The sequence below is a fragment of the Olea europaea genome, unplaced genomic scaffold (assembly GCF_002742605.1).
Source record: "Olea europaea var. sylvestris unplaced genomic scaffold, O_europaea_v1 scaffold1145, whole genome shotgun sequence".
Taxonomy (NCBI): domain Eukaryota; kingdom Viridiplantae; phylum Streptophyta; class Magnoliopsida; order Lamiales; family Oleaceae; genus Olea; species Olea europaea.
Window position 1 is genome coordinate 74,149 of NW_019228842.1, and position 16,161 is coordinate 90,309.

A 16,161-nucleotide genomic window follows, 5' to 3' on the forward strand; every position below is an offset into this window, starting at 1 on the left:
ATGCAAGAGAATTTATGACTTCTATGACCCTAAAAATAGATAACATATTTATTTTGATAGAAAAGAAGTAAAAAAAGAATCCTAGTTTGCATCTGTTAACCTCAATTTTTGTACCTCCAACATGGCCAACAAATCCCAATGCTTCTCACATCCATGTTAGTTTAGTTCCTGCACACTTGGACAAATCATTAACCACACGAGACTTCCTCCAGCAGTTGTGAAGTTGGCCACACATACTTCGACGATCAAGTCAGTTGAAGTAGTATGTAGACACGAGCCTCCAATGTAAGAAGAAGATTGGCTTTGAAGAAATTATGTGATAATAACAATAAGGATAGCATAGTTATAGTATGAGAATCTAAAGTTGCATTACCTTTGGAATGACACATAGTGTGAGTATTTATTGTAGAATAGGATAGATAATGACCATAGTATGAAAGCATACATAGCCTTATCTATGTGGGTGAGGCCTTTTGTCAAAGATATCAATGAATTGTAGAATAGGATAGGTACCGACCATAGTATAAAAACATACATAGCCCAGGTTTGCCTGCCATGTATAATTCTCTAGAGCTTTGCTAGATAATATATAGTAATAGTCTCCGAAGTTCATGTATAGTTATTCATATAATACGTAGACTTTTGCGTTTAGGTGTAGTTACTAGGTTTGAGATGCTCTTTGTTCTATTTGGGTTGTGTTACTCATCTCTATCTCCGAAGTGCAAGTATGGATACTCATAAAATGTGTGGATTTCTAAGTGAGATCTTAATGAGTTGACCTATGCTATGTTGTGTAAGTAAGAATTTACAACAATGTGCAAACTTGATTGAAGGTCAGGCCCTAGTTAAGAGGGTAAGCCTACTGTTGAATTAAAGCCTGTGATAAGGCTGAAATTCCTAAAGGTGAAGTCATTATTAAGAGGGCGAGCCTGTTGGTAGAGTTGAAGCCTTTGACAAAGTTGCAAGCCATAAAGACGAGGCCATTGTTAAGAGCGTGAGTCTAATTATAGAGTTAAAACCTGTGATAAGACTAAAATTTGTAAAGACCAGGTCTTTATTGAGAGGGCAAGCTTGTTAATGGAATCAAAGCCTCTAATAAGGCTGAAATTCATAAAAGCAAAGCCTTTGTTAAGAGGTCAAACCTATTGATGGATTTAAAACCTACGATACGGCTAAAATTCATAAAGGTAAGGCCCTTACTAAGAGGGCATACCTATTGATGGAGTTGAAGCCTGGATAGGCTCTTTTTGCATATGCGAAAAATAACTATGAAAATACAATGATGGGACGTGTATAGCAATGATTTGAAAACTTCTCCTCTTTCCAAGATACGACAGTAAAACATTTTTCCTTTTTCCAATACGTTTATCGTATCCATACTAAATGTGAAATGATGATAGTTTGTTACAATTAGTAGGGGCGACGCAACTTATAGGGTTGTACTAAGCTCGATATAATCCTGAATTTCCATTCAGATTTTGATAGGCGCCTTTGTATTTAACTTTTCATATCAAAGGCATAGGTATACATGTTATATTGAGTGGTGCTTATCTGATGATTGAGATTCGTTTTGATTTCCTATAAAAGGGTACCTTAGCTAATTGTTATGCCCTTTCCTTTGCAAAAAATCTTAAAACAATTTGAAAATCCTTTACATTTCTTCGGTAACTTCTGTATGCTTTTCAGCTAATAATTAAAGTTCCACCTTCTAGTTATCTTATTTGATATTGTTTTAAGTGAATACCATTTTTCATTAATTTTTTGACCTAAACAAAATCCCAAAACGGGTTCCTATAGGAAAGCTAATATGGTAATGATATACGTCGAAGCTAGTTTGCTTAGAGATTCCTACTGAGCAATATAGGATCCTTGATACTATTGCGATGTTCTTCCTGACCTCCTGAGAAAGAGCCTAGTTTCTTGAGGAGTGGTGTGTGGCTATAAGTGATGCAATACCGAGTACTAGGATAAGGTTGCCTTTATATCCATTCTTTAGGTCTATACTTAGGTAACACTCTTTGTAGAAATTAGGCAACTGAGGATATAAAGTGAGAGATTTACGAAAAGGTTACTACAAGCGGACTTATACATTCTAGATATGAAAGATTTTGATGTTATATTAGGCATGGATTGGTTAGGACTCAATCATGTGACCATCCAATTTCACAGTAAAGAAGTATTATTTCATAAGGTAGGAGAGGAGCAAAGTTAAAGTCTCTATCTCGCCGTGTATCTATTTTTCAAGACGAAAAAATGTTGGGAAAAAAGAGTCATGTAAATGATTTTTTTAATATTATTGGTTTCCAACTTATAGTAGCAACCGTTAATGATATAATTGTAGTGCAAAATTTTTTGGATATATTTCCAAAATACCTAGCTGGCATCCCACTTGATAGGCTGGTGGAATTTACGATTAACTTAGTTTACGGAACGACACCAGTATCTAAAGTCCCGCACAGTATGGTACTGAATAATTTCAAAAGTTAAAGTTACAATTGGAAAAATTGCTAGATAAAGGTTATATTCGATCAAGTATATCTACATGTGGCGCTCCATCACTCTTTGTGAAAAGAAGGATGGGACCATAAGGATGTGTATCAATTATCAAGAATTGAATCATTAAAAATAAATATTCACTTCCACAAATAAAAGATTTGTTCGACAAGCTAAGGGGTGCAAAGCTATTTTCTAAGATCGACTTGAGGTCAGGTATCATCAACTAAAGGTCAAGGCAAGTAATATCCTGAAAACTACTTTCAGGACTCATTCTGAAGATTATGAGTTCAATGTCATACCTTTTGGATTGACCAATGCCCCAACAGCATTTATGGACCTAATGAATCGAGTATTTCATCAATACTTGGAATAGTTCGTCGTTGTATTTATTGATGACATACTTTTGTACTTCAAAGATAAGAAGCAGTATGAGGAACAATTTCGAATAGCACTCGAAACATTGAGGAAAGAGAAATTATATGCTAAACTCAAGAAGTGTGAATTTTGGCTTGATTGCATAGGTCTTTTTTGGTCAGGTGGTTGCCGCCCAAGGAATTGAAGTAAACCCAATTAAAATGGAAGCAGTAATTAATTGGCCTAGACTAACGAGTGTGGGTGGAATTTATAGTTTCTTGGGATTGGTCAGATATTGTAGGAGATTTATTGAGGGCTTCTCAAAAACAGTAGGGCCAATGACTCATTTGACTAGAAACGGTGTGAAGTTTTAGTGGATGGAAAAGTGTGAAGAATGTTTTTAGGAACTTAAGCAGAGATTAGTCTTGGCTCCCGTATTGATGGTATTTGAAGGTTCAGATGGTTTTGTAATTTATAGCGATGCCTCCAAAACATGGCTTGCATTATGTTCTGATGCAACGTAGAAAGGTAATTGCTTATATCTCAAGACTGTTGAAGCAAGATGAGCAAAAGTATCCAACGCACGACCTTGATTTGGCAGTGATGGTTCACGCCATAACGATATGGCATCACTATCTATATAGAGAAAAGTGTGATATCTATACAAATCACTAGTCTTAAATACTTATTCATACAGAAGGAACTGAATATAAGATGGAGGAGATGATTAAAGTTAGTGAAAGATTATGACTGTACGATTTTTTTTCTATCCAAGTAAGGCTAACATTGTCATAGATGCTCTTAGCAGGAAGATAGTATCACATTTAGTAGTTTTACCTAGGGTATAAGAACATTTGATAAAGGACATTGAGAAATTGAGATTAGAAATCATTACACCGCTGATTTGAACTTTAGTGATAATTCTAGCATTAACAGTTCGACCTACCGTAAGGATATAATCAAGGAAGCACATAGTAAGGATCCATTTTTGCAAAAGATAGAGGCTAATATTGGTACAAACAAATGGTTAAGATTTGAAATATATGCATACAAAGCACTATTCTTTAAAGGAAGACTATATGTACCTAAGGAGAAAGTATAAGAAACGAGATATTTGAAGAGGCTTGCTCGACCCCGTATGCTGCAAATCCATGCGGTACAAAAATATAACAAGATCTTCAAAATATATTTTGGTGGAGAAAAATCTAAAGAGAAATTGATCTGTTCATAGAGAAATGTATTGTCTATCAGATGGTCAAAGTAGAACATGAGAGGCTATCAGAACTTTTGAACCCATTGGATATTTTAGAAAGGACATAGGAACAGCTCGCTTGGTGAAGTCAAAGAGATAGTTAGATTGTATGGAGTCCCAATCACCATTGTTTTTATAGAGACCCAAGGTTCATATCAAAGTTTTGGAGAAGCTTACAAGGAGCCATAGGGATGAAACAAAAGTTTATTACTACTTATATCTACAGATTGTTGGACAATTGGAAAGAACCATTCAAACTTTTGAAGATATGCTGATAGCATGCGTTTTGGATCTTAGGACACATCTACCATTAGTGGAGTTTGCTTACAAAAATAGCTTTCAGGACACTATAGGCATGGTCTTATATGAAGTTCTATATGATAGGAAGTATAGATTCCTTATTTATTGGGACAAGGTCAGAGAAAATAGAATTTTGAATTATGATATTATTAAACAAATAGTTGAAGCGGTTGACAAGATTAGAGTCAGAAGAGAACTTTAAAGGATGGTTTTACATGAACCCTTAGGGAACACATTCACCCATCATCTGGGGTACTCCGACCTTAATAAAGAATTAAAATTTGTCTTGGTTCTAGATGAGAGATCGTTGGTAGACAGTGGAGGGCAATGTGATCCCAGAAATAACTGTGCCGACCCAGTATCATGAGTATAATGAGTTTCTATTTCTATTAACAAGAGCCTCTATTACTTGTTTCCTTCCTTAGTCATTTTGCTAACATGAGCTTTAAGTAGCTGCAATCAATCATTTTGATTTTGAGCTGGTAGAATGGGCTAGCTATTGTTAAAGCCATCTATGAGCTACCTGTTGAGAAGTGGACTATCAAGAACGTTGTAGCGAAGCAAGCTCTTTTTTTTACATATTCATTGATGGCTGCCAAGGGTAAGTGGCCTCGACACCCATGTATTTTTTGCTTGTAAATTTTTCAACAAGTGTTAACGCTTCATCATCATCATCTTCTTCTTCTTCTTATTATTATTATTATTATTATTATTATTATTATTATTATTATTATTATTATTATTATTATTATTATTATTATTATTATTATTATTATTATTTTGCAAAGCAATATGATAGTAAGGAATATGTCAAACCGAACATTTCTTTATAAGGCACCTTGGAGAGTTAATGAAGAACCCCAAATAGTTCTAAACACCTTAGTGGCACTAAGACATGAATATTGGATGACTAAAGTATACTTTAGATTTTTAGTCTCATTTGAGACCCATTTTCGGCAGAGGAAACATTCGATTTGGAAAATGATATCTAAATAAAAGTTGTAGCTCTTTGAGTTAGCTTTCCAACTCACTTTGAATTATCTCAATCGGATATCAGGAGAAGAAGTTATGATAGAAACACTGAAAGCTGTGCAGTGTCAACCGGACTACAATCGGTCGACCGAAACTGCCTGAAAGGAAAATTCTCGTTTTTCTTTAGAATTTAAATATTTATTTTCATTAATTATTTTCTCAAAGGGCCACCCATGTTTTTGGCAATAAAAACCCCACTAAATTGAAGCATTTAACCTCAAACTTAAATGGCAACCATGTTTTCTCTCTTAAATGAAATTTGACCCTTCATTTGCTTTAAGTTATGGGATATTTACCTATAAATAGAGACCTCGTTTCACTCATTTTTCTCACACCAAAAGCAAGAGCTTTTACATACTAAAGAAAGAGTTTCCAAGAGAGAAAAAGAGAGGGAGGAAAACTATTTTTCCTAGAAGTTTAAGAAGTGTTTTCAAGTATCAATTCTCAACGGTTTTCAAACATCCAAGGAGTGCATTTCTTACAACGTCCAAGTTTCATCGAAGTTTTCAATCTAATTTTTCAAAGTTTCAAAAGCATCAATCAAGGTAGGTAGAGGTGCAATGTGTTTAATCGTGTTAAGTTATAAGTTTCGATTCATGTTAAAATTTGTATGTCAAATGGTACTCCGGTACGGCATATTCCTCTATGTTAATGGTTGTATGTCAAATGGTACTCCGGTACGGCATACCCCTCTATGTTGAAGAAATGTTCGTATGTCAAATGGTGCCCTCGGGTACGGCATACCCCTTCATTTCAAATGGTGTCTCTAGGTACGGCATGTATGAAAAGTTATAAAGTTAATGTTTTGAAATGTATAGCTTGATCACGAATGCACCTATGACACCTATTGAGTTTTTCAACTCACGGGCTTAATCCCATCTCTACAGATTGAAGGAATTCTACCTCGGGTATGGATGGAGGAGAAGATGGAGAGTGACGCAACAAGCCTATGGAAATCTGGTGAATAAGTGATTTGAATTTATTTTTATGAAATATTTTCTAATGTTATTTCTTTAAAATTTTGAACAACGCAGAATGCGAGAACAAGTTATGTTTTCTTCAAATAAATTACATTTTGTTGTTTTGAAAAATGATTCAGTGTTTTTGTTTAAAGTATTTGAAGTATTGTTATTTAAATTATTATCCGAAGATGTAAGCTTCCGCTAAAACGTATACACTTGTTACTAAACCACCGGTTAAGCTAAGTAAAGTAAGTAGCGTTCCGGTCCACTAGGGGTCTGGCCGTTACAGTTAAAGAATAAAAAGCCCAGAGTACCAGTACTTCTACTTACAAACATTAGAGGAACGAGCTGTCTCATTTGTAGAAGCTAAATCTATCTCTTCTCCAGAGAAGAAAATGAAGGAAAAAGCTGAGCCTCAGGGGAAGAGGACTCAGAAGAGGCAACTAATTGTAACAAAGAACATCAAATCTCCTCATTTCTCCAAGCGCCAAATGACTATTAATGAGTCATTGAAGAAATCCATTGTAGTAGACTCCATCTCCTTCATAAAAATTATTGATGTTGAGGAGCAGGCCGAGGAGGAAAGTGGCTTCACCAAAAGGAAAATAAAGAATGAGGTGGCCGAAAGATAAGCTTCTAAAGGAAAAGACCAAAACTTCATGGTGGAAAGGTCTGATGAGATAGGCTCGATCATTATAGAGATGTTGTGATATGATCCAGGAGTAGAGCCCGACGAAGGCGAGTGGGAGACGAGATCCGTTGATAATCGATGGAGGACCAATGACGCGATCAAGGACAAAGCAAGTGAAACAAGCGATGGGATTGCTCGTTCAAGAAACCATTAATGGAACCATGTTCGGGGCTCAAAATGGAGAACTTTTATGTTCGGGTCGGAGGTCGAATCAGTTTGGATCAATTTGTTATCAAGCGATGAAATCGGAGGCTGAAAACAAGCCGCACAGGCAAAACACCATGCGGCCACACAGTGGCATACCGAAAATAAAGAAGGCATTTCTTGTTGAACCATGCGACCGAATGGAAATACACCATGCGGCCGCACAAGCCAAAAATTTGGCGAATTTTCCAATTTTGACAATTTTTCATATTTTGTTAGATTTTGATTCTTTTCCATATTTTGGAGATTATGCTCGACTTTTGCACGATTTTTACCTAGTTTTTAGGTTTAGTATAAATAGGAATTTCCATTCAATTGTTAAAAACCTTTGATATTATTGATATTGAATTAAAGTGAGGCGTATTGTCTTCTCTTCATCGTTCTTCATTGAATAATTTCGAACTTATCAAGTGATAACTTCTGGCGTTCAAACAACCGGATTTAATTCTTGGATTGTGTGATCAAGGGGTCTTTCAAGCGTCGTTCTTGTTGAGTTTTTTGGTTCGACTTTCTTTTGGGTTAATCCTAAACTCTTGGATTAATTTGGCTTTCTTGGGTTTGTCAATCTCGTTGTACGTTTCGTAGTCAACGTTGCTACGGGGTTCGCATCAGTTGGTATCAGAGCTTTGGCTCTAAATTATTTGAAGGTTATATCTTTTCTTTATTTGTTGAGTCGTTAATTTTGTTTTCTTAGTTTCTTCTTTTATTTTAATTATTCTTTTTAAGTTCTTCTTCGTCCTTGTTTTTCTTTTCGTCGTTTTGTTTAGTTGTTGGTAGTTTAAACATCTTCTTTCATCAAGGAGTAAAAAAAAAAAAAGTTACTGTACATTCGAGGTACTGTTCATCTCAAAGTATTGTTCACAAAAACAAAATATATATATATATATATATATATATATATTTGATATCATCGTTTGATTTTGTGTTTTTTCTACCAACAACAATTCCTACATTGTGTCTGATTTTTGGAATATTCAATTGGGTTCGAGTCTTTCATTCTTCTTTTGAGTCTATTCACATATTTGTGTTAAAACATTCATCTATTCCACTTATTCAAGTCCTTTGAGTCTCGTGGTCTTTGATTAATATTCGGTTTGTTTGAATTGCCGGTAAAACAATTGATTTAGTTCACTTGGTTCTTTGAAGTGCTTGGAGGGAGACTTTGAGTGGTAAAAGGCCGAGTGGTGAGTTTAATAGAGGGAAAAAGTCATAGTGAGTGTTTTCTAAGTGAAATCTTTGTGAGGCATAAAAAAATTGTGTGATATGATGTCGGAAAGAGAAGGTTCTAATTCAAGCCGAAACGGTAATGACAACAATGCAGCAGAGGACATGATAAGGAAGTTTGAAAGGGTACTTGGTGATGTTAGGGAGAAGGTGGATAGGCAAGGGGAATGGATGGCACAAATAGGTACTACAATTGCTAATCTTAGCCGGGGACAAATGGAAATGTCTAATGCTAGGGGCCCGGGTAGGGGTGAATCTAGGAGAGGAAGGCGGGATGAGTATCGTAGTGATGAGGATGATTTTGATGAAAATGACATTGATATGGGTCGAGCGAGGCATAGGGGCGATAGGATGGAAAGACGGGCCAGGAATAACTTGGGAGATGAAGTAGATGGAAATTTGGGGAGTATTAAAATGACTATTCCGCAATTTAAGGGGAGAAGCAATCCGGAAGCATATTTAGAGTGGGAAATGAAGGTTGAGATGATTTTTGAGTGCTATAATTATTCGGAGGAGAAAAAGGTAAAATTAGCAGTGCTTGAATTCGTGGATTACGCAATATCTTAGTGGGATCAAGTACTTGCATCACGGCGTAGGGGTCGGGAAAGGCCAATTAGCACTTGGGATGAGTTGAAGATGTTGATGAGGAGGAGGTTTGTTCCGAGTCACTATTATAGGGAAATCCATCAAAAATTGCAAGGTTTGTATCAAGGATTGAAAAGCGTAGAGGATTATCACAAGGAGATGGAAATTCTTATGATTCGGGCTAATGTGGAGGAAGATCGGGAAGCTACCATGGCACGGTTCTTGAATGGGTTAAATCGGGACATTGCAAATGTTGTAGAGTTGCAACATTATGTGGAAATCGAGGACATGTTACATGTGGCAATGAAGATCGAGAGGCAATTGAAGAGGAAGGGAATGTCTAGGCAATCGTTTGGTACTTCGGCTCCTAATCCAACATGGAAATTAAAGTGAGATGACAACAACAAAAATGGGGCTACACCTAGAGGTAAAAATGATTGGCAAAAGGACAAGGATGAAAATGCTAGCAAACCAATATCAAAATCGGAGGCACAACCGTCGCAATCGGGACATCAAATGTTTTAGGTATTTGGGAACGGGACATATTGCGCAATGCCCAAACAAACGGGCGATGGTGTTGCAGGATAATGGAGAGATTGTGAGCGATAGTGATGGCGAGTTTGATAACATGCCGGCGTTGGAGGGTGTTAATGAAGAAGAAAAAGTTGAAGGGCCGGTTGGGGATCTACTAGTCACAAGGCGAGATCTCACTACTCATGTCAAAGCGGATGACTTGGAGTTGCAACGGGAGAACATTTTTCACACTCGATGCCATGTCAACAATACGGTATGTAGTGTTATAATTGATGGCGGTAGTTACACTAAAGTAGCTAGCGTATCTCTTGTGGAAAAATTGGGTTTAACATTGTTGAGACACCCGAGACGTTATAAATTGCAATGGTTGAATGAGAGTGGCGAGGTAAGGGTGAATCGAAGGGTGTTACTTAATTTGTCAATTCGGAGTTATAAGGACGAGTTAGTGTGTGATGTAGTACCAATGCAAGCGGGACATATTTTATTGGGGCGACCATGGCAATACGATAGGAAGGCTATGCATGATGGGTACAAAAATCGATATAGTTTCATTAAGGATGGAAGGACCATTACTCTTGTGCCATTAACACCGGCGCAAGTCTATGAGGACCAATTAAAATTGAGAAGTGAGGAAGAGAGGAGAGCAAAAGAGTTAGAAAAAATGAGAGCAAATAGTGAGTTGGAGAAAAAGAGAGAAAATGTTGAGATAGCCATTAGAGAGAAAAAGAGAGAGCAATCACAAGAGAGAAAAGAAAGAGAGTGCCCCGAGAGCAGAGAGAAAACACGAGCGAATTTCTTTGCAAAAGAGAGTGATTTGAGGAGGGCGGTAGTTGAGAGAAAAGAGATGATCTTGTTCGTTTATAAGGAATCACTCCTCAATTTTGAGGAAACTAACCTACCCCTCCCTAGTTTGGCTAAGTCTTTGTTGCAGGAATTCGATGATGTACTTCCGGAGGATGCACCAAGTGGAATGCCGCCTATTCGAGGCATTGAACATCAAATTGACTTCATACCCGGAACTGTCATTCCAAATCAACCGGCTTATCGAAGTAATCCCGAAGAAACTAAGTAGCTTCAAAGACAGGTGGATGAGTTAATGAGCAAAGGATACGTGAGGGAAAGCATGAGTCCTTGTGCGGTACCGATTTTGCTTGTGCCAAAAAAGGATGGAATATGGCGAATGTGCGTGGATTTTAGGGCTATCAACAACATAACGGTAAAGTATCGTCACCCTATACCTAGGTTAGATGATATGCTTGATGAATTACATGGTTCTTGCATATTTTCTAAAGTTGATTTAAAAAGTGGGTATCATCAAATTCGTATGCGGGAGGGTGATGAATGGAAAACGGCTTTTAAAACTAAGTATGGTTTATATGAATGGTTGGTTATGCCGTTTGGACTCACAAATGCACCTAGCACTTTTATGCGTTTAATGAATCATGCTTTACGTGCTTTTATAGGAAAATTTATTGTGGTTTATTTTGACGACATCTTAATCTATAGCAAAAATCTAGGAGAGCATTTGGAACATTTAAAATGTGTGCTAATTGTTTTAAGGAAAGAACAATTCTATGCTAATCTTAAGAAATGCACGTTTTGTATGGATAGAGTTATTTTTCTTGGTTTTGTGGTTAGTGCTAATGAGGTAGAAGTAGACGATGAAAAGATAAAAGCTATTAGAGATTGGCCGACACCTAAAAGCATAACGGAAGTTAGGAGTTTTCATGGTTTGGCTAGTTTTTATAGATGGTTTGTGAAAGATTTTAGCACTATCATTGCACCACTCACAGAAGTAGTTAAAAAGATGTAGGTTTTCATTGGGGTGATGAACAGGAACTTGCATTTAATATTATTAAAGGTAGATTGTGTGAAGCACCTGTTTTGGCATTACCTAATTTTGACAAAACATTCGAGATTGAGTGTGATGCATCATGAATAGGGATTGGAGCAGTTTTAATGCAGGATCGGAGGCCTATTGCATACTTTAGCGAGAAATTGAGTGGAGCTGTTTTAAATTATCCTACATATGACAAAGAACTTTATGCACTTGTTCGAGTTTTGGAGACTTGGCAACATTATCTATGGCTGAAGGAGTTCGTAATACACACCGATCATGAATCACTAAAGCACTTGCGGGGACAAAGTAAATTGAACAAGAGGCATGTACTGTGGATGGAATTCATTGAGACCTTTCCATACGTCATTCGGTATAAACAAGGTAAGGAAAATATGGTGGCGAATGCATTGTCTCGAAGGTACGTATTGCTAACTACTCTTGATTCTAAGTTACTTGGATTTGAACATATTAAGGAATTATATGAAAAAGATGTTGATTTTTCGGATATTTATTTGTCATGCGTTAAGGGGACGGTTGATAGGTTTTTTAGGCATGAGAGGTATTTATTTCGGGAAAATAGGTTATGTGTTCCTAATTGTTCTATTCGGGAGTTGTTAGTAAGGGAGGCACATAGTGGTGGATTGATGGGACACTTTGGGGTTCAAAATACTTTAGATGTATTGAATGAGCATTTTTATTGGCCTAAGATGAAAAGTGATGTTGAACGAATTTGTAGTCGATGCATAGGTTGTAAAAAGGCTAAATCTAAGGTTTTACCACAAGGTTTGTACACACCTTTACCTACACCTAGTGAGCCTTGGGTTGATATCTCGATGGACTTTGTTTTGGGTTTACCTAGGACTAAGAGAGGTCGGGATTCTATTTTTGTGGTTGTAGATAGGTTCAGCAAAATGGCACATTTTATACCATGTCACAAAATTGACGATGCCACGAACATTGCTGACTTATTCTTTAAAGAGATTGTGCGTTTACATGGGGTTCCCAGAAGCATAGTGTCGGATCGGGATGTCAAATTTTTTAGCCACATTTGGAGAGTTTTGTGGGGTAAGTCAGGCACTAAGTTACTGTTTTCCACAACTTGTCACCCACAAACAGATGGCAGACCGAAGTAGTGAATAGGACTATGACACAATTGTTACGCACAGTAATCAATAAAAATTTGAAGAGTTGGGAGGAGTATCTACCATTTGTTGAATTTGCATACAATCAAGCTATTCACTCTACTACGTCATATTCTTCATTTGAAATTGTATATGGTTTTAATCCACTAACTCCTTTGGATTTAATTCCTTTACCTGTGAATGAACGTGGTAGTTTAGATGGCAAAAAGAAGGCGGAATTGATTAAGTCACTCCATGAAAAGGTAAAAGCGCAAATTGAAAACAAAAGTAAGTTGGTTGCGTCGCAGGTGAACAAAGGTAGGAAGCGCGTGACATTCGAGCCAGGAGATTGGGTTTGGGTGCACTTTAGGAAGGAGTGGCTTTCGGAGCAAAGGAAGTCCAAGTTGCAACCGAGGGGCGATGGTCCATTTCAAGTGATTGAAAAGATAAACGACAATGCTTACAAGTTGGACCTTCCAGGTGAGTACAATGTTTCGGCTACTTTTAATGTATCTGATCTCTCTCTGTTTGATGCAGGTTCAGATTTGAGGACGAATCCTTTTGAAGAGGGAGGGGATGATATGATCCAGGAGTCGAGCCCGACGAAGGCGAGTGGGAGACGAGATCCGTTGATTATCGATGGAGGACCAATGACGCGATCAAGGACAAAGCAAGTGAAACAAGCGATGGGATTGCTCGTTCAAGAAACCATTAATGGAACCATGTTCAGGGCTCAAAATGGAGCAACTTTTATGTTCGGATCGAAGGTCGAATCAACTTGGATTAATTTGTTATCAAGCGACGAAACCGGAAGCTGAAAACAAGCCGCACAGGCAAAACACCATGCGGCCGCACAGTGGCATACCGAAAATAAAGAAGGCATTTCTTGTTGAACCATGCGACCGCATGGAAATACACCATGCGGTCGCACAAGCCAAAAATTTGGCGAATTTTCCAATTTTGACAATTTTTCATATTTTGTTAGATTTTGATTCTTTTCCATATCTTGGAGATTATGCTCAACTTTTGCACGATTTTTACCTAGTTTTTAGTTTTAGTATAAATAGGAGTTTCCATTCAATTGTTAAAAACCTTTGACATTATTGATATTGAATTAAAGTGAGGCGTATTGTCTTCTTTTCATCGTTCTTCATTGAACAATTTCGAACTTATCAAGTGATAACTTGTGGCGTTCAAACAACCGGATTTAATTCTTTGATTATGTGATCAAGGGGTCTTTCAAGCGTCGTTCTTGTTAGGTTTTTTGGTTCAACTTTCTTTTGGGTTAATCCTAAACTCTTGGATTAATTTGGCTTTCTTGGGTTCGTCAATCTCGTTGTGGGTTTCGTAGTCAACGTTGCTACGGGGTTCACATCATGTTGCCTATTGAGGTCCAGGTTCTATGAGAGTTTATTACAAATATTGGACTAATAAGTATTCTTCGTACATTGAGATCTATGACTCGATTGATGTGACTGAAGCTATCCTTGTCTGCAATCTCGCTCACAAAGCTTTTCAATGTTCGAATGGACGTGAGAAGTCTATAGAGGCTAAATAAGGGGTTTTTCCAAAAGATAGCTAATACAGAAGTTGAAGTGAAGAGACTGAATGCTGGGGCCTCTATATTGATGAAGTCATCGAGACTTCAAGTTAAGGCATGTTGAGGCGGAGTCAAGGATGGGACTTTTTTCAAATGAAAATGAGAAATTGAAGAAGGAGGTCCACTTCTACAACGCTGAAGTAAACATGATGAAGCGAGTTGAGAATTTTGACAACTTCTTGGGATAGCAAAAAAAAAAAGAAAATGGAGAGTTGAAATCCCTGGTTGGTGAGTTAATTGTTGAGGTCGCTAGTCTAAAGCAACAATTGAGCGAGTGGAAGAAGCAACCGTTTACAAGTCCTTGGAACATTTCCAAGAAACGGTTTGAGTATAACAACTTTGACTTGTACTAGAGGAAAGTTGCATACGATGAAGTCTTTAAAAGGACTGCTGAACTTTATCTCCCAAGTGGACTTGACTGTAATAAGGGATGAGTTTTTCTAATAGAACTATCAATCCTGACAGATTATACTATTAAAAATTCAATTGAAGACTTCGAGAAATTCTTTCTTTTTCTCTAGTTTTGAACTTCTAAGGCACTTTGCCTCTTATAATCAGCTTGCATTCAATGTATAAAGAAATCTTTCGTATGCAGCTGTTGTTGTTTTACTGTTTTGAATTTGTATAAATGCTGACACCTCCACAAATAATTTAAATTGATATCCTAATACTCAAATCTGAACTTGCTAAATAATTTGAACATGGTGATAATTAATAATTCGTGTCAATTTTACAAAGCAAAATGACACGATTGCCTAAGGCAGTTCCAAAATAACCTCATCAAATCAACTGGGTTATTTAACTGAGCACTTATCCTTTTAACGGGCCGTTTCTCCCAAATAATCTTCATGTGGGTTGACCAAACTAACATAAACCATCTTAAAATATTTCCTAAGTAGGAAGGGTTTATCATCAATGCATTCTTTTGGATGATGATGTTATCTCATTTCCACTTAAGTTAGACTAGATAGGAGTGGCAAACTACAAAATGATGTGATTTGGTCTGTTAGTTACATTTCATCAGTTCTTTAAAGTTTCTTTGCCAGTGAATAACTCTTACGAGTAAATATTTCTTTTACGATATCTGATACATCCATGGAAAGGGTTCACTTCATAGGTTTCAAGGTTATCCCACAACAATGGTTCATACCTTTCCTTTTGAAACAAATGATATTCTTTTCAATGGAGTAGCTCTTTTGTATGAAGACTTCCTCCATGATATCTAATCCATCCAAATGATTTAAAGGTTGGCCCCATAAGGGTGCTTCATACCTTTCCTTTTTTAGGCGTGAGACATTCTTTGAAAAGGGATGGCTCTTCTAATCAAAAACTTCGTCCATGATGTCTGATCCTTTTATGGAAGGGGTCTTGCTCGTAGGTTTCAAGGTTGGCCTTATGATGTTGTTCATATATTTCCTTTCAAGATGGATGACATTTTTGGCAACGAGATAGCTCTTTCGTACAAAGTCTTCTACCATGATGTCTGATCCATCCATGGAAAGGGTTTGCCGTATTAGTTTCAATGTTGACCCATAAGGATGCTTCATACCTTTCCTTCCAAGGCCAATGGCATTATTTGCAAGGGGATGGCTCTTTCATTCAAAGACTTTCTTCATGATGTCTAATCCATTCATGGAAAGGGTTAGTCTTGTTGGTTTAAAGGTTGACCCCAATAGGTTGCTTTAATACCATTCTATTTGAGATGGATGACATTCTTTACAAGTGGTGGCTCTTTTGTGCAAAGACCTCTCAATGATGCCTGATCCATCTGTAGAAGGGAATCACCTCGTAGGTTTCAAGGTTGACCCCATAAGAGTGCTTCATACCTTTCCTTTCGAGGCAAATAACATTGTTTGCAAGGGGTGGCTCTTTCTTGTAAATACTTCCTCCATGATGTCTAATCCATCTATAAAAGGGGTTCTCCTCATAGGTTTCAAGGTTGGCCCTCTAAGGATGCTTCTTACCT

At 37.2% G+C, this 16,161-nt stretch overlaps 1 pseudogene; it reads left to right on the plus strand.

The window, feature by feature from the left end:
* Positions 1 to 8,920: 8,920 nt before the first annotated feature.
* LOC111373577 lies at positions 8,921 to 15,682 on the plus strand (annotated as a pseudogene).
* Positions 15,683 to 16,161: the final 479 nt, after the last annotated feature.